This window comes from Phoenix dactylifera, chromosome 14 (genome assembly GCF_009389715.1).
Source record: "Phoenix dactylifera cultivar Barhee BC4 chromosome 14, palm_55x_up_171113_PBpolish2nd_filt_p, whole genome shotgun sequence".
NCBI lineage: Eukaryota > Viridiplantae > Streptophyta > Magnoliopsida > Arecales > Arecaceae > Phoenix > Phoenix dactylifera.
Window position 1 is genome coordinate 20,604,093 of NC_052405.1, and position 14,492 is coordinate 20,618,584.

General features: G+C 38.7%; 1 non-coding gene across 1 annotated transcript; it reads right to left on the bottom strand.

Annotated features, from left to right (window-relative positions):
* Window positions 1-13,305: 13,305 nt before the first annotated feature.
* LOC120113219 lies at window positions 13,306-13,412 on the bottom strand. The gene has a single exon (XR_005515020.1). It is a non-coding gene; the product is annotated as a small nucleolar RNA R71 (small nucleolar RNA).
* Window positions 13,413-14,492: the final 1,080 nt, after the last annotated feature.

The window sequence follows — 14,492 nt, forward strand, 5'->3', positions numbered from 1 at the left end:
TGATATTCCATATTTTATAGTTTTGTGATTGAACAAAAATTTTCATTCTAGCTTTCCATTGAATATAGTAAGTTCCATCAAATAGTGGAGGTCTGTTTATGGAAAGTCCCTCGGCAAATAATATGTTATGTGGGGTTGTCATAATCTTTAGCTCTAGTCGGTTAAGACTATAATTAATAGAAGAGCACCTGCTCTGATACCACTTGTTGCCCAAGGTGACAACCCAAGAGGGGGGGTGAATTGGGTCTTTTAAAATTTTTCAACTATTTCTAATCTTTTAGAGTTAATTAAGCTAAGTTGTATGGATGCATAGTGGAATTTAAACTTAGCAAGAGTATGATTCTAATCTAATCAACTATTAAGCAGCGGACTCAATAAAAGATTAGTCTAAGTTTGCCCAAGTATGCAATTCAATACAATGAGTCTTAATGCAGTTATATTGAATGAGACTTGATTAAGTAAATTGAATATGCTTGCAACTAAAGGATTCGTGGAGAAGAGTTAAGCAAGCAATTTATCTAAGTAAGTAAGTGAGTGAGGAAGTTAGATAACAAAGACCATCACAGACACAACAAAAGTATAGTGGTTCGGTGCATCCCGGCACCTACATCCACTTCCCAAGACCTCTTGGGAATTTCACTATAATCCCTCAGATTACAGCCGGTTGTTTTACAAACTCACAACCTAACTTGTTGTTTTGCGAGATCACAACGAACTCGGTCGATTTTCACAGGCTCACCGACTAGAACCAACCGATTGTTTTCACGGGCTCACAATCCAACCTAGTTGGTTTTTCTCGGTTCACCAACCACAACCTTACACCGTTGGTTTTTTCTTTGGCTCACCAACAAACCTTAACATCGTTGGTTTTTCCTTTGGCTCACCAACAAACCTTAACACGGTTGGTTTTTCCTTTGGCTCACCAACAAACCTTAATCCCTTGATTCAATCCCTTGATTGAATCAAGTTACAAGATATTAGACTAAGAATTTAAAGCAAATACAAGCTTCTTAAATAAGCAAATATAGCAAATATAAACAAGTAGAGTAAAGAGAAGAAGCCCTCAAACAAATTTGTAGATGAAGGAACTTGGTTTCTTCTTTACTTGACCCTCTTCTGATTTGGGATGGGTAGAGGATCACTGAGGCAGCGCACAGTTGGAGAGGAAGCTTTGGGATTCACTTGGATGCTCTTTTTCTCTCTATTTTGCTTTGAATATCCCTTTTGTACTTTTGGGAGATTTTTCTTTGAGATCTCTTTCCTAAGTATTCTCTCCCACTTCCATAACTTCTTCCCTAGCTCTCCTCTTGATTTTATAGCTTTGGATGGCTTGGGAACAACAATCTAGCCGTTAGAAACAAAAATAGAGCCGTTGGAGTCAAGAAAAAACTAGTCGTTATGCCTCCCAGTGTGCTGGAGTCGACTCGGCTGAAGTAGGAGTCGACTCGGCTGAAACAGGAGTCGACTTGTGAATACTAGTCTGTCGGCACTATAGCTGGGAGTCGACTCCGCACTGTAGCGCTGAAGTAGGAGTCGACTCGAGCACTTAGCGCTGAAGTAGGAGTCGACTCGAGCACTGTAGCGCTGAAGTTGGAGTCGACTCGAGCACTGTAGTGCTGAAAATCAACTCTCTATCTTTTTGTCTGTTCTCAGTTGGAGTCGACTCGCAGAGTCCCGGAGTCGACTCGAGCACTATTCCTTGAAACTCCAGAGTGCCAGAGTCGACTCTGAACTTCCAGGAGTCGACTCGAGGACTATTCTTTTGAATCTTTCTTTGAATTTGCTCCTCCAACTTGAATCCTTTGAACTTGAAACTTGGGCCAATAAAGTGTAGCTTTCTTCCAACTTTTTTTGAGAGCTTTTGAGGCCTTCTTGTATTTTTCCAACTTGCTATGTTCCTTGCAAAACAAATTATCTTTCTTCTTGCAACACAAACATTCGTATTTATACTTCAAGGTTTTGTGATCATCAAAATCAATCTTTGGGTCATCACTAAGCTCTGATATACTAATCATTATTCCCAAGTAATCTTAAACCTAAGCTCTGATACCACTTAAGTTGTCACGCCTCCGGTCTGAAATCGCGAGCCAGGGTCGCGCCAACAGCGCACGCCCATAGAAAACTCTTCCCACGAGCATGCAAGGCATCTTAACCAAACATCTCAATTATATAAATCTAAAATAATTTAATTGAATAAATGCAATCTTATTCTATTGACTAACTCAAGTCATAAGGTCTCAGTTCTAAATACGCAGCGGAACAATAATTTACCAACATGCAAAAATCTAGTTCTTAAAATAACAAAATCTTGCAATGTCCAGCAATCATAATAAATGTCCAAGAAAACAGTTCAACTTAAATATCCTAATCTAAGATAACTGACACCACAATTCTTCTAGTCGCTCTTCCATTTTGGAACCCCAGTAGACTAGTTCTCAGAATCTGTAAAACAACTAGAAATTGTATAATGAGCTAAACAGCCCAGTAAGTAATGAACACTCCAGCTAGATAAATCAAGCAATAATATGTAGAAAATAAATATATATGCAGTTCCAAGGTACAAGTCAAATATTTCTTAAATTCTTAAGATTCTTTTCACGGTTTCGAGATTCTTTCACATATTTAATTCATCTTGTCGATCCTAGACTATGACCACATATTTTCTGTGGCAGGGTCATCAACACCGATTAATCTTCTTGCGGTGAGTCTTTCAGGACAGTCAATTGCCAACGTATCTGCCCCCATTGGCGGGGTCCTCAACATAGCCAGGTTGAAGTTAAATTAGTTCTCTATTTCATATTTTAGTTATGAAAACATGCAGTGTCAAAACCAAATATCGTTCATATCTTCATTTCTTTCAATTTATTAGACTCAACTCAACAGCCAGGAACTATGACTACATGTTCCCTGTGGCAGGGTCATATCAGCACCGACTAATCTTCTTGCGGTGATTCCTTTAGGACAGTCAATTGCCAACGTATCTGCCCCCATTGGCGTGGTCCTCAACATAGCCCGATTGTGAGTCCGAGTCTATTTCATGTTATTATCTTTTCTCACATTATGTTTAGTGTTCCAAACCAAAAGGTACAATGTCAGAGCAATCAAACACAATCCAAATTAGAAGCAAATACGTTCAATTAGAGTCATACAATATTCTAAAAATATACATATAACCCATGCATCAAATTTGTAATCACGAATAATTCGATTCGTAAAACATACATATAGTTTGCCGATAAATCTAGTAAAGAGGTTACATCACTTACCTCGCGAACACGATCCACAATAAATTCAATTAATTATTTAAATTCCTCGCAGATCCTAGTATCCAAAATCATATTCTTCTTTTAAAATTTATCATAACACACACACACATATATAACTTAAATTTTAACATCCTTCCGTGGCCGACCCTGCAGAAGTGCCTAGTACCCCGAATTCGGGTTCATACCCATAAACCACCCCCTCTCTTTATTCATTTATTTATTTATTTTTCTTTTTTCTTCTTCCTTTCTTTGTCTTTTCTTTTTCTTTTCTTTTTCTTTTCTTTCGTTCCCTTTTCTTTTTCTTTTCTTTGCTGAGATATGCCCCGTGCGATGCAACATTCGCAGCAAAATTCGCATGGAACGTCGTTCATCGTATGAACGCGCCTCGGATTGTAGAATTTAAAATTTTTTCTAGATCCAAATTCAGAAAATCTTTGAACTCATTAGGAAGGGAAGATTAGAATCTGAGGAGGGTTGATTAAGATTCATAAAATTGAAACAAAAAATAGAAGTAATTAATTTGAAGATCTCATCATCAAAAATTTATGCATGTGTAGAATACCGCAGCCTGATGATCTATCTAGGTTCCTGGTTAAGCCGCACATGTGTCCGGCCTCTACAGGTATCCACATGAGGATCTAATCATCTGAGATAAAGTCTTACCGGAGTGCTAGTTCCTGGCAAAGACCTTCCATGACTATCAAATAGACTGGACTCTCCTTTCCTTGGCGTATGGCTCTCTCCCTTTGATTCTTCTTCTCTCTTTCCAATGCCTTGGAGGAGGAAGAAGATGGTCTTCTCCTTGCTGCCATGAGAAGAGGAGAAAGCTCTCCTCTTGCTGCCGTGGAGAAGGAGGAGAGGAAGAGGGTGGAGACGTGGGAAGAAAATCATAAAGAAGGCTCTCACATGCCTCCTATTTATAGATGAGGGCCCTAGGATTTTCCAATTCCTAATCACATTAGGACTTGATTAATCTCCAATTCCTAATCACATTAGAATTTGATTAATCCCCAATTCCTAATCACATTAGGACTTAGGCTAACTCCTAATCACATTAGGAGAATTAATTGGGAGCATGCATCCTACGATGCCATGTGGACTTTAAAGTCTGCATAGTATGAACATGACTTAAATCATATTCATCCTACGATGACATATGGACTTTAAAATCTGCACAAATCCTGGTTTAATCAAATTGACCCAATCATGAACCTAAATCAATTTGGGTCGAACCCAATTTAATTTGGTTTATTTAAACAACCCAATTGTAATTCAATTGCAATCAATTCCACTTAATTTTTCTTCTATTAACTCACTAACACTTGGTGGGTTAATTCAATCACCAATCATATTGATGATTGTCTTCTATTGTGATTCCAAATCACAATTATGATAGTCTAACTAATTAAATTCTCTATGTGTATGATCCCGTAGGTTCTATTCTGACCGGCAGTGAGATATATTGAGATCTCCATCTCAATATCACTGAAACTCCTTTCAGTGGACTGAAACTATTTCAGTTCTACTCTCAAGGTTCACTTATTACCAAGTGAATGCCTTGAGTCTCTCAATCCACTAGTGACACCTAATAGTATGTGGTGGCAACCCAGCAGAATCGAATGTCTGAACCTCTCGGTGCAGTTAGCATATGATACAGTCTCTCTATCATGAATTCCGATGTGACGGATCGATCACCGTCCCTCATGATGGATTCATCGATCAGGAGCATTTAGAAATTAATCCCTAATGATACATGCCTCAAATTCTCAACTCTTTGAGAATATGTGTCATCATCTATTAATTTCTTGGATGATTCATGGACACATATAAACATAAATGATAAACAAATTGTCCAATCTTATTTATTGATAAGAGTCAAATTACAAATTTGTGCTCCAGATTACAAATATGCATCAACCACATTGGATTCTAGGGCATACTTCTAACAATCTTCCACTTGCACTAAAGCTAATCAGACATGTATCTAAGTCCTATCTTCTCAAGATGAACTTCTAATTTTTTCTGACTCAGCTGCTTAGTGAATGGGTCCGCCACGTTATTAGTGGAGTCTACTCTCTGCACCTCTACATACTTCTTTTCGAGGTAGTCGCAAATTAGATGAAATTGCCGCTCTATGTGCTTGGACTTCTGGTGAGACCTCGGCTCCTTAGCCAGTGCTATGGCGCCGTTGTTGTCGCATAAAAAAGTTATGGCATCTGATAACATGACTCCTAGCTCTTCGACAAACTTCTTGTACCAGAACGCTTCCTTCGCAGCATCTGATACGACAATGTATTCTGCTTTCATGGTAGAATCTGCAATAATCGGTTGCTTGAAACTCTTCTAATTTACCGATCCTCCATTGCATAAGAATATATATCCTGATGTAGACTTTCTATTATCAGGATCAGTCATGAAGTCTGAATCTGTATATCCTTTTACCTTTAACTCTATGCCTCCCTCAAAGACCAAAAACATATCCTTAGTCCTTCTCAAGTACTTAAGGATATTTTTCACAGCTATCCAGTGCTCCTCACCTAGATTCGACTGATATCCGCTCGTGACACTCACAACATGTGCTATATCAGGTCGAGTATATAGCATTGCATACATGAGGCTCCCTATTGCCGATACATATGGGATCCTGCTCATGCACTGAATCTCTTCAGATGTTTTGGGGTTTTGGAGAGATTTATCCTATGCCTTAGGGGTAACAATTTTCTCTTAGAGTTTTCCATGCTGAACCTCTTCAGCACTTCCTTTATGTACAATTTTTGTGACAGGCCTAGTATCCTTTTAGATCTATCTCTATAGACCTTAATCCCTAAAATATAAGATGCTTCACCTAGGTCTTTCATGGAGAACTCCTTAGACAAGCATGAAAATATCATTCCCAATCAGGAGTATATCATCCATGTACAATACGAGGAATACTATAGCCCTCCCACCTTTTGTACACACATGGTTCCTCTTCGTTCTTGATGAAATCAAACGATTTGATCACATCATTGAAACGAGTGTTCCAACTCCGAGATGCTTGCTTTAGTCCATAAATGAATCTTTGCAGCTTGCAGACCTTGTAAGCACCATCACTGAAAGTGAAACCCTGAGGCTACTCCATATAGATATCTTCCTCAAGATATCCATTAAGGAATGTAGTTTTCACATCCATCTGCCATATCTCATAATCATGATAAGCTGCAATGGCAAGCAACGTTCGAATGGACTTCAGCATGGCTACCAGTGAAAAGGTATCCTGATAGTCAATGCCTTCGCGCTGACTATAATCTTTTGCCACCAACCTTGCCTTAAAGGTTTCTACCTTGCCATCCAAACTTATTTTTCTTTTGTAGATCCATTTATACCCAATAGGTACTATACCTTTAGATAGATCTACTAAATGTTGGGAACCCGCCCATGCCACAGAAAATTTTAAAAAAAATTCAGATGCAGCGGAAGTGACATGCGCGGGATCGACGTTCATCTCATGAACGTTATTCAAAAACCGTTCGTAGATAGATTAGGATTAAAAACTTCTGAACTAATTAGAAAGATCAGATCTTCACCTTGTGCGGGTAGATGATCACCGCAAACTGAAGTTCGTGGTTTAGGATGAAAATTCGTTTGAAGCCGCACACGCGTCCGGCCTCTATGGGTATCCATACAAAGTAGAGAACCGATCAAAGCTTCCTTGTCTCCTCGGGGTGCTAGCTCCCTTGCAGAGACAACTTTGGATGGCTAATTTCCTCCCTTTGAATCAACCCTTGATTATGCTTGAGAGGAGGAAGAAGAAGGAGGGAACTTGAAGAAGAACCAAAAGCCTGACTGCAACCCTTTTGTTTCCCTTACGTTGGAGAAGGAAGGGAGGAGAGGAGTGCCGCCAAGCCTTCTTTCTTTTCTTCCTTGCTTGCGGTTGAAGACCAAGGGGAGGAAGGGGGCCATGGCACAAGGGAGAAGAGGACTTCAATTAACCCTAGGGTGCCGCCCCATACCCCTTTATAAAGCAAGTGGAGCTTCTAACTTTTAGGAGCTCCTTGATAACATTCCAAGAGGGGCACCGGCCCCTCTTGTTTTCCGCACCAAGGAAGAATGAGGGGAGGGGCGTACGCCCCTCCCTCTTGGTTAACCCTAGTCCTCCTCTAAGGAGGATTAGGAGGCCTCCATTTGGCTAAGTCCTAATCTAATTAGGCTTAGTCCAAGGGTGAACCAATTTTGGGTTTAATCCAGGCAAGTCCTAATCTAATTAGAACTCAAATGAATTATGACTCAATTAAATCCTTCAATCCTAATCCAATTAGGAGTCATTGTAATTTATTAGATTAATAATTAATTAGGACTTAAGTAATCCTAATCCAATTAGGATTTATTTAATTTTAGTCCTAATCCAATTAGGTCAATACCTCTAATGTGTGTGACCCCATAGGTTCTATTCTGACTGGTAGTGAGATATATTGTGATCTCTATCACAATATCATTGAAAACTCCTTTCAATGGGTTGGAACAATTCCAACTCAACTCATTAGGGTTTATCGATCATCAAGATATTTTCTGTGAGACTCACCATCCACCAGTGACACCTAGCAGTATGTAGCGGCTATCCAGCAGAATGGAATAATGAACCTCTAGTGTGCAGTTATCGTATGATACAGTCCTTCATCGTGGATCCCTACAGGACGGAGGTCATGGACAACTCGTCAAACCCCATCGTCTGTCATATATCAAGATTTATTCGACTTAAGTTCGAGAGTGGAAAAAACTCTTTCTCCACTATGCATACTGCCCCGGCCGAGGTCTTACGAACTCAGTCTTATAAATCACATAGGATCTCTCCTTATCTACCAAGGTCGATAGATTTTATATAGGTGCATACCCTACTCCTGCAGTGAACCTACTGCAGCCAATCTACACTGCATGGACCCATATGTCTAAAGACCATGTATATGGGCAATCAAACTACAATAACCTTACTGTGAGTAGCCGAAGCACCGTAGGTCAAAGGACCAGTCACACTACTGCAACATCAAGCAAGTCACTGACGAGTGGATAGACATCCACGTGACTTTTTGTCTTGGTCACGCTTAGTACCCTTGTTCTTTAACAAGCACTTGCACTATTACTTCAGTGTCGCCACACTATGGACTTGAGTCTCGTCCATCCATAAGGAAAGCAATGTGTGCACTAATCTCATTGAATCGATCACCGTCCTCGTGATGATCCATCGATCAGGAGCATTTAGAAATCAATCACCAATGATACATGGCTCAATTTCTCAACTCTTGAGAATATGCATCATCATCTTATTAATTTCTTAGACGATTCATAGACACATAAAAAATATGAATGAAAAAGATGCCTTTTATTTATTCAATAATAATAAAGTCAAGTACAAATTATGTTTCAAAATTAATAATGTGTCAGCCAGATTGGCTTCTAGGGCATACATCTAACAATCTCTCACTTGCACTAAAGCCAATCAGTCATATATCTAAGTCCCATCTTCTCAAGGTGGGCTTCAGTCTTTTGCTGACTCAGCTGTTTAGTGAACGGATCCGCCACGTTGTCTGCGGAGTCTACTCTCTGCACCTCGACATATTTCTTCTCAACATAGTCGCGTATGAGGTGAAAGCCCCGCTCTATATGCTTGGACTTCTGATGAGACCATGGCTCCTTAGCAAGAGGTGCCATTATTATCGCAGTAGAGTGTTATGGCATCTGATGACATTACATCCAATTCCGCAATAAATTTCTTGAACCAGAAGCCTTCCTTAGCAGCTTCAGAGGCGGCGATATATTCAGCTTCCATAGTAGAATCAACAATGATTGGTTTTTTAGAACTTTTCCAATTCACCATACCTCCATTGCACAAGAACACATATCCAGATGTTGACTTTCTATCATCGATATCAGTTATAAAATCTGAATCTGTGTACCCTTCTACCTTTAACTCTGATGCTCCTCGAAAGACCAAGAATAAATCTTTAGTTCTTTTTAAGTACTTAAGAATATTTTTTACAGCTGTCCAGTGCTCTTCACCTGGATTCGACTGATATCTGCTAGTGACATTCACAGCAAGGACTATATCAGGTCGTGTACACAGCATGGCATACATGAGACTCTTTATAGCCGATGCATAAGGGATTTTGCTCATGCGTTGAATCTCTTCAGATGTGTTGGGGCACATCTTCTTGGAGAGATAAATTCCATGCCTAAAGGGTAAGAGACCCCTTTTGGAGTTTTTCATGCTGAACCTTTTCAGCACGTCCTCTATGTACATCTTCCGTGATAGGCCAAGCATCCTTTTGGATCTATCTCTATAGACCTTTATCCCTAAAATATAGGATGCTTCTCCAAGGTCTTTCATGGAGAACTCTTTTGACAACCAGACCTTGACCGAGGTTAGCATGGGAATATCATTCCCTATCAGGAGGATGTCGTCCACGTACAGTACGAGGAACACGATAGCACTCCCATTAACCTTCTTATAGACACACGGTTCCTCTTCGTTCTTGATGAAATCAAACATTTTGATTGCATCATCGAAACGAGTGTTCCAACTCCGAGATGCTTGTTTTAGTCCATAAATAGACCTTTGCAGTTTGCAGACCTTGTGATCTCCATCACTGGAGGTGAAACCCAAAGGCTGTTCCATATAGATATCTTCATCAAGATATCCATTCAGAAAAGCTGTTTTCACATCCATCTGTCAAATTTTATAATCATGAAATGCTGCAATGGCAAGCAATGTTCGGATGGATTTCAGCATGGCTACAGGTGAAAAGTTTTCCTGATAGTTGATGAGAGCACAAAAAGTACAATCTTCATACCATGTTAATTAGTATCATAGCTAATCATTATTGATAAAATTGATTAATTAATATTTTATTTGTGTTTGAGTGCAAGTAATCCAGGAGACCCAATAACATTGGGTTTGAACCCAATGCCCAGCAGCCCGAGCTCAACAAATTTCCCAACATCCGCAGCATGGGGGCTTTGAAATTTTCCAACTTCTCAACTGTCCGTGACCTCCCAGAACATGCAACAGGATTAACATCCCATCTCCTCTGTTTAGGAACAAACCCAACATTCCATGAAGAGTTTTCCAAATCGGCTCTTTAATTCAACCGTGTTTCAACATCCCAGCCACTTTCCAACCGGATCATTCTAAGCCGAGTCCTCCACTTCCTTTACAGCAAATGAATTCCAGCCATCTGAGGAGTCTTCTCAACTTCCCAACGTCAATGTCTTCCCAGCTTCTCATCCCATCTACCCGTGAAGCATATCCCCAACAAATAGAGCACGCATCGCCCCCGCGTATTCCATGCATCCAAGCAACAACGGAAGCGTTCCAGCAGCTGAAGAGTCCCAAGCGATTCAACTTCATCCAATCCGCATTTCATCCATGGGTTCTGCATTCAAATCCATGCATTTCAGCTGCATTCCTATCTTCCAAACCTCCACGCATCTCATCCGCTCCCAGCAGCGTTGCTTTCGGATCTTCCCTGTCACGCCTTCAACATGCTATAAGAGGGACCAGGGAGGGGCCACGATTCAACCGGCCGGGGATGGAACAAGGAGAGGAAACCAGGAAAGCCATCTATCTGCATCTCCTCTTCCGATCTTCCCAGCCAAGCTTGGAAGGAGAGAAGGCAGCCGAGTTCCATTCGACTCCAAGCGTTTAATCCAGCCGGGCGAGAAAGGAGGAGGCAGAGAACCAGGGAAGCCAAACATCTGCATCTTTCCTAGTCAGGCGAGAGAGGAGGAGAGGCCACGGAGGGGAGAAGGCAGCTGGGAGAGAAAATAGAGCATTCTGTTTTCTTAAGAGAAGAAAGAAAAAAAAAATGGAATTTATGCTTTATTTTATTTATTCTATGCTAATCCCTTTTATAGAAATGCTTGCATCTCATATGGATAGCTAAATCTCTTTTAGCTAAGGCTAGGAAAAAGCCTAGCATTTTCTTCATGTATTTCCTTTAATCATCAATGGAATTTTAATGTTTTTGATTTGATTTATGGTGCAGTAAATTTATAGAAATTATTTCAAAATTTATATTTTTTGATTTGTTATTTTCTTCGGGTATAACAGATGCTTAGAAATCCCTGTAGTTTAAAATAGAATTACTATAATGCTGCCTATAAAACTAAATCTATTTTATTAACGATTAATTGGTATTTTTACCGCTTCACTTTTCGGTTAGGTCTTTACTCAGATCTAACTGAGATAATAGGTGATTTTAAGAAAAGCATTATGAAGTGCTAGGCTGAATCCTGATGCCTTAGTTATATCTTTGTCAATTCTAATATTATTTAGCCTTTAGTTTTTGTTCACTATCAAATCCCTGTGGATTCGATCTCGGACTCACCGAGAATATTACTTCGTTACACCCTATACTTGGGGTATCCTACGTTTAATTTCTCTTTTAAAAAGAGCAAGATTAAAATTGTAGCAAGTTTTTATGAGAATGTTACTTTGCTACACCCTATGCTTAGGGTATCCTATGTTTAATTTCTCTTTTAAAAAGAGCAAGATTAAAATTGTAGCGAGTTTTTGACGCCGTTGCCGGGGATTTGCAACATGCGAACAAGAACAATGCTGCAAATTTTAATTTTTAATTTCTGGTTCTTCAATCTTTCTTTATTTTTAACATGGCTGAAATTTTAAATCTTTTCAGATTCAAGGACGACACAAAGCGGTACTAGTAACGAGGAAGATCATGATCAAATTTTTAGATTTCCGGAGTGAACGAACTTCGGCCGTGAGTATTTAAATTAATTTTTCTGTTTTGTTCATACTAGTCCTATTTTCCTAGTTAGAATTTTACTCTTGTTAAAAAAATTAAAAATTATTAATTTAAATTATTAATTAAAATAAAAAAAATAGCTAGTCTGTTTGATCAACTATTCAAATGCAATTTAATGTCATGACATAAAATGTTAAAAATTTTCTTAATTGTTGCATATAGTATAAAGCATTTGCACAAAATAATTTAAGGGCTGAACCCATTAAAAAGATAAGGTCGGAATTTCATCACTCGTCCTTAGCCCAAAAATCATCCCAATGCATAAATATCCTAAGCCTAATTAAAATCAACTAGACGTTGGCCCCTAAAGATATTTGAGCTCAATAGGATGAAGACCACCGAAAGTTGCACCAATTTCGCTCTGTGGTCCGGTCGATGTCTAGGCATGCTTTGTCCCTCTAAGTGATTGAAGGGAGACAGTTTCTGTTCGAGGAAAGTGGATTTTAAGTGGGACCTTTGCTACACGCATCGTGACCCCTCCACTTACCTGGGAGCTTACCTGGTCGACTAAGGTTACTAGACCGGATTGGAGGCTTAGGTATCCTCTTCAAACTAGTTAGGAGCTGTCTAGAATTTTTAGAAAAACATTAGAAATTATTGGGTGATGTTTAATTTTAATTAAATTTTTGTTAAGGTGTTTCTTTAGATCTCTTTAGATGGTATTTGTACCAATCTAAATAAATAAATAAATAAATAAATAAATAAATAATAAAATAATATATATATATATATATTAGTATATGCTGTTATGGGAGAGAGATAAAACGAATAGATTATTTCGAGTTGAATCAAAAGATAAAAATTTAATTGTTCAAAATTCAAATAATCAAATGGAAGATAATGGTAGTAATCAGGGAGATAATGAATTTCAAGATGACTTACCTATTACAACGCTTCGTGATTATCTACAACCCACTAGGACCAGTACCCCATCCTGTATGGTTATTCCTACTGCTGCGGGAGCTTTTGACATGAAACCAGGAATAATCCAATTACTCCCAAAGTTTCACGGACTTGATTCTGAAAGTCCCTATTTGCACCTGAAAGAATTTGATGAAGTGTGTTCAACACTTCATTTCAATGATGTCACTGAAGAGGTAGTTAAGCTTAAGTTATTTCCTTTTTCTTTAAAGGAAAAAGCTAAGTCATGGTTACACTCCTTAAGGCCTAGGACCATAGCTACCTGGCAAGAAATGACAAAAGAATTTTTAAAGAAATTCTTCCCAACACATAAAACAAACATACTTAGAAGAAATATCATGAACTTTGCACAAAAAGATGGAGAAACGTTTTTTCAGTGTTGGGAAAGATTTAAGGACCTTCTGCTTGCTTGCCCACATCCTGGATATGAAATTTGGAGGGTCATTAGTTTCTTTTATGATGGTTTGTCCTCCAATATGAGACAATTTGTAGAAATGATGTGTAATGGTGAATTCATGAGTAAGGAACCAAATAAAGCCTGAGATTATTTTGATCTTTTAGCAGAAAATGCACAAGCTTGGGATACAACAGATAAAAATAAAAAATCTAAAATAGCACCTAATGCAAAAGGAGGAATATATCTTATTAAAGATGATAATGATGTCAATGTAAAAATTGCTAATCTGACTAGGAAGGTTGAAGCCATGGAATTAAGCAAGGCTAATATAGGAAAAGCACAAACTATTGTTGAAAGTATATGTGGAATTTGCAAGAGTAATGCACATGTGACCAAGAATTGTCCTACAATCCCTGCTTTTCAAGAAGTGTTGCATGATCAAGCAAATTTCACCAATACTTATAAAAGACCATTTCCAGAAACATATAATCCTAATTGGTGAAACCATCCTAACTTTAGTTGGAGACATGGACCTACTGCCAATGAATCTCAAGGAAATTCTGTTCCTACTCCTTATGTGCCACCACATAGGAAATCCCTTGAAGATACTTTGCAAACTTTCATGCAAGGGCAGACTCAGATAAATCAGAATACAATGCAATCACTCCAAGAACTTAAAAATTCTGTAGGTAGAATTGAGGCTCAACTCAATGTTAGAAAAAAAGGAACATTTCCAGCCCAACCTCAATCTAACCCAAAGGGTCAACATGAGGTCCGTGAAGCAAGTTCATCCCAACCTAAATTTGAACAAGTTAAGTCTGTCACGACCCTTCATAGCGGAAAAATAATTAACAAAGAAATCCCAACGAAGGATGACAAACCTGAAAAATCTATTGAAAAGAATGATGAAGATGATAATGAACAAGATGAATCAATACCCCATCACAAGATAGTTGCTCCATTTTCTCAGCGCTTGCCTGCAGCTAAAAAGGAAATACCTGACCAAGAAATTCTAGATATCTTTAAACAAGTAAAGATTAACATTCCTTTATTAGATGCCATTAAGCAGATCCCATCTTATGCCAAATTTTTAAAAGATCTTTGTACCAT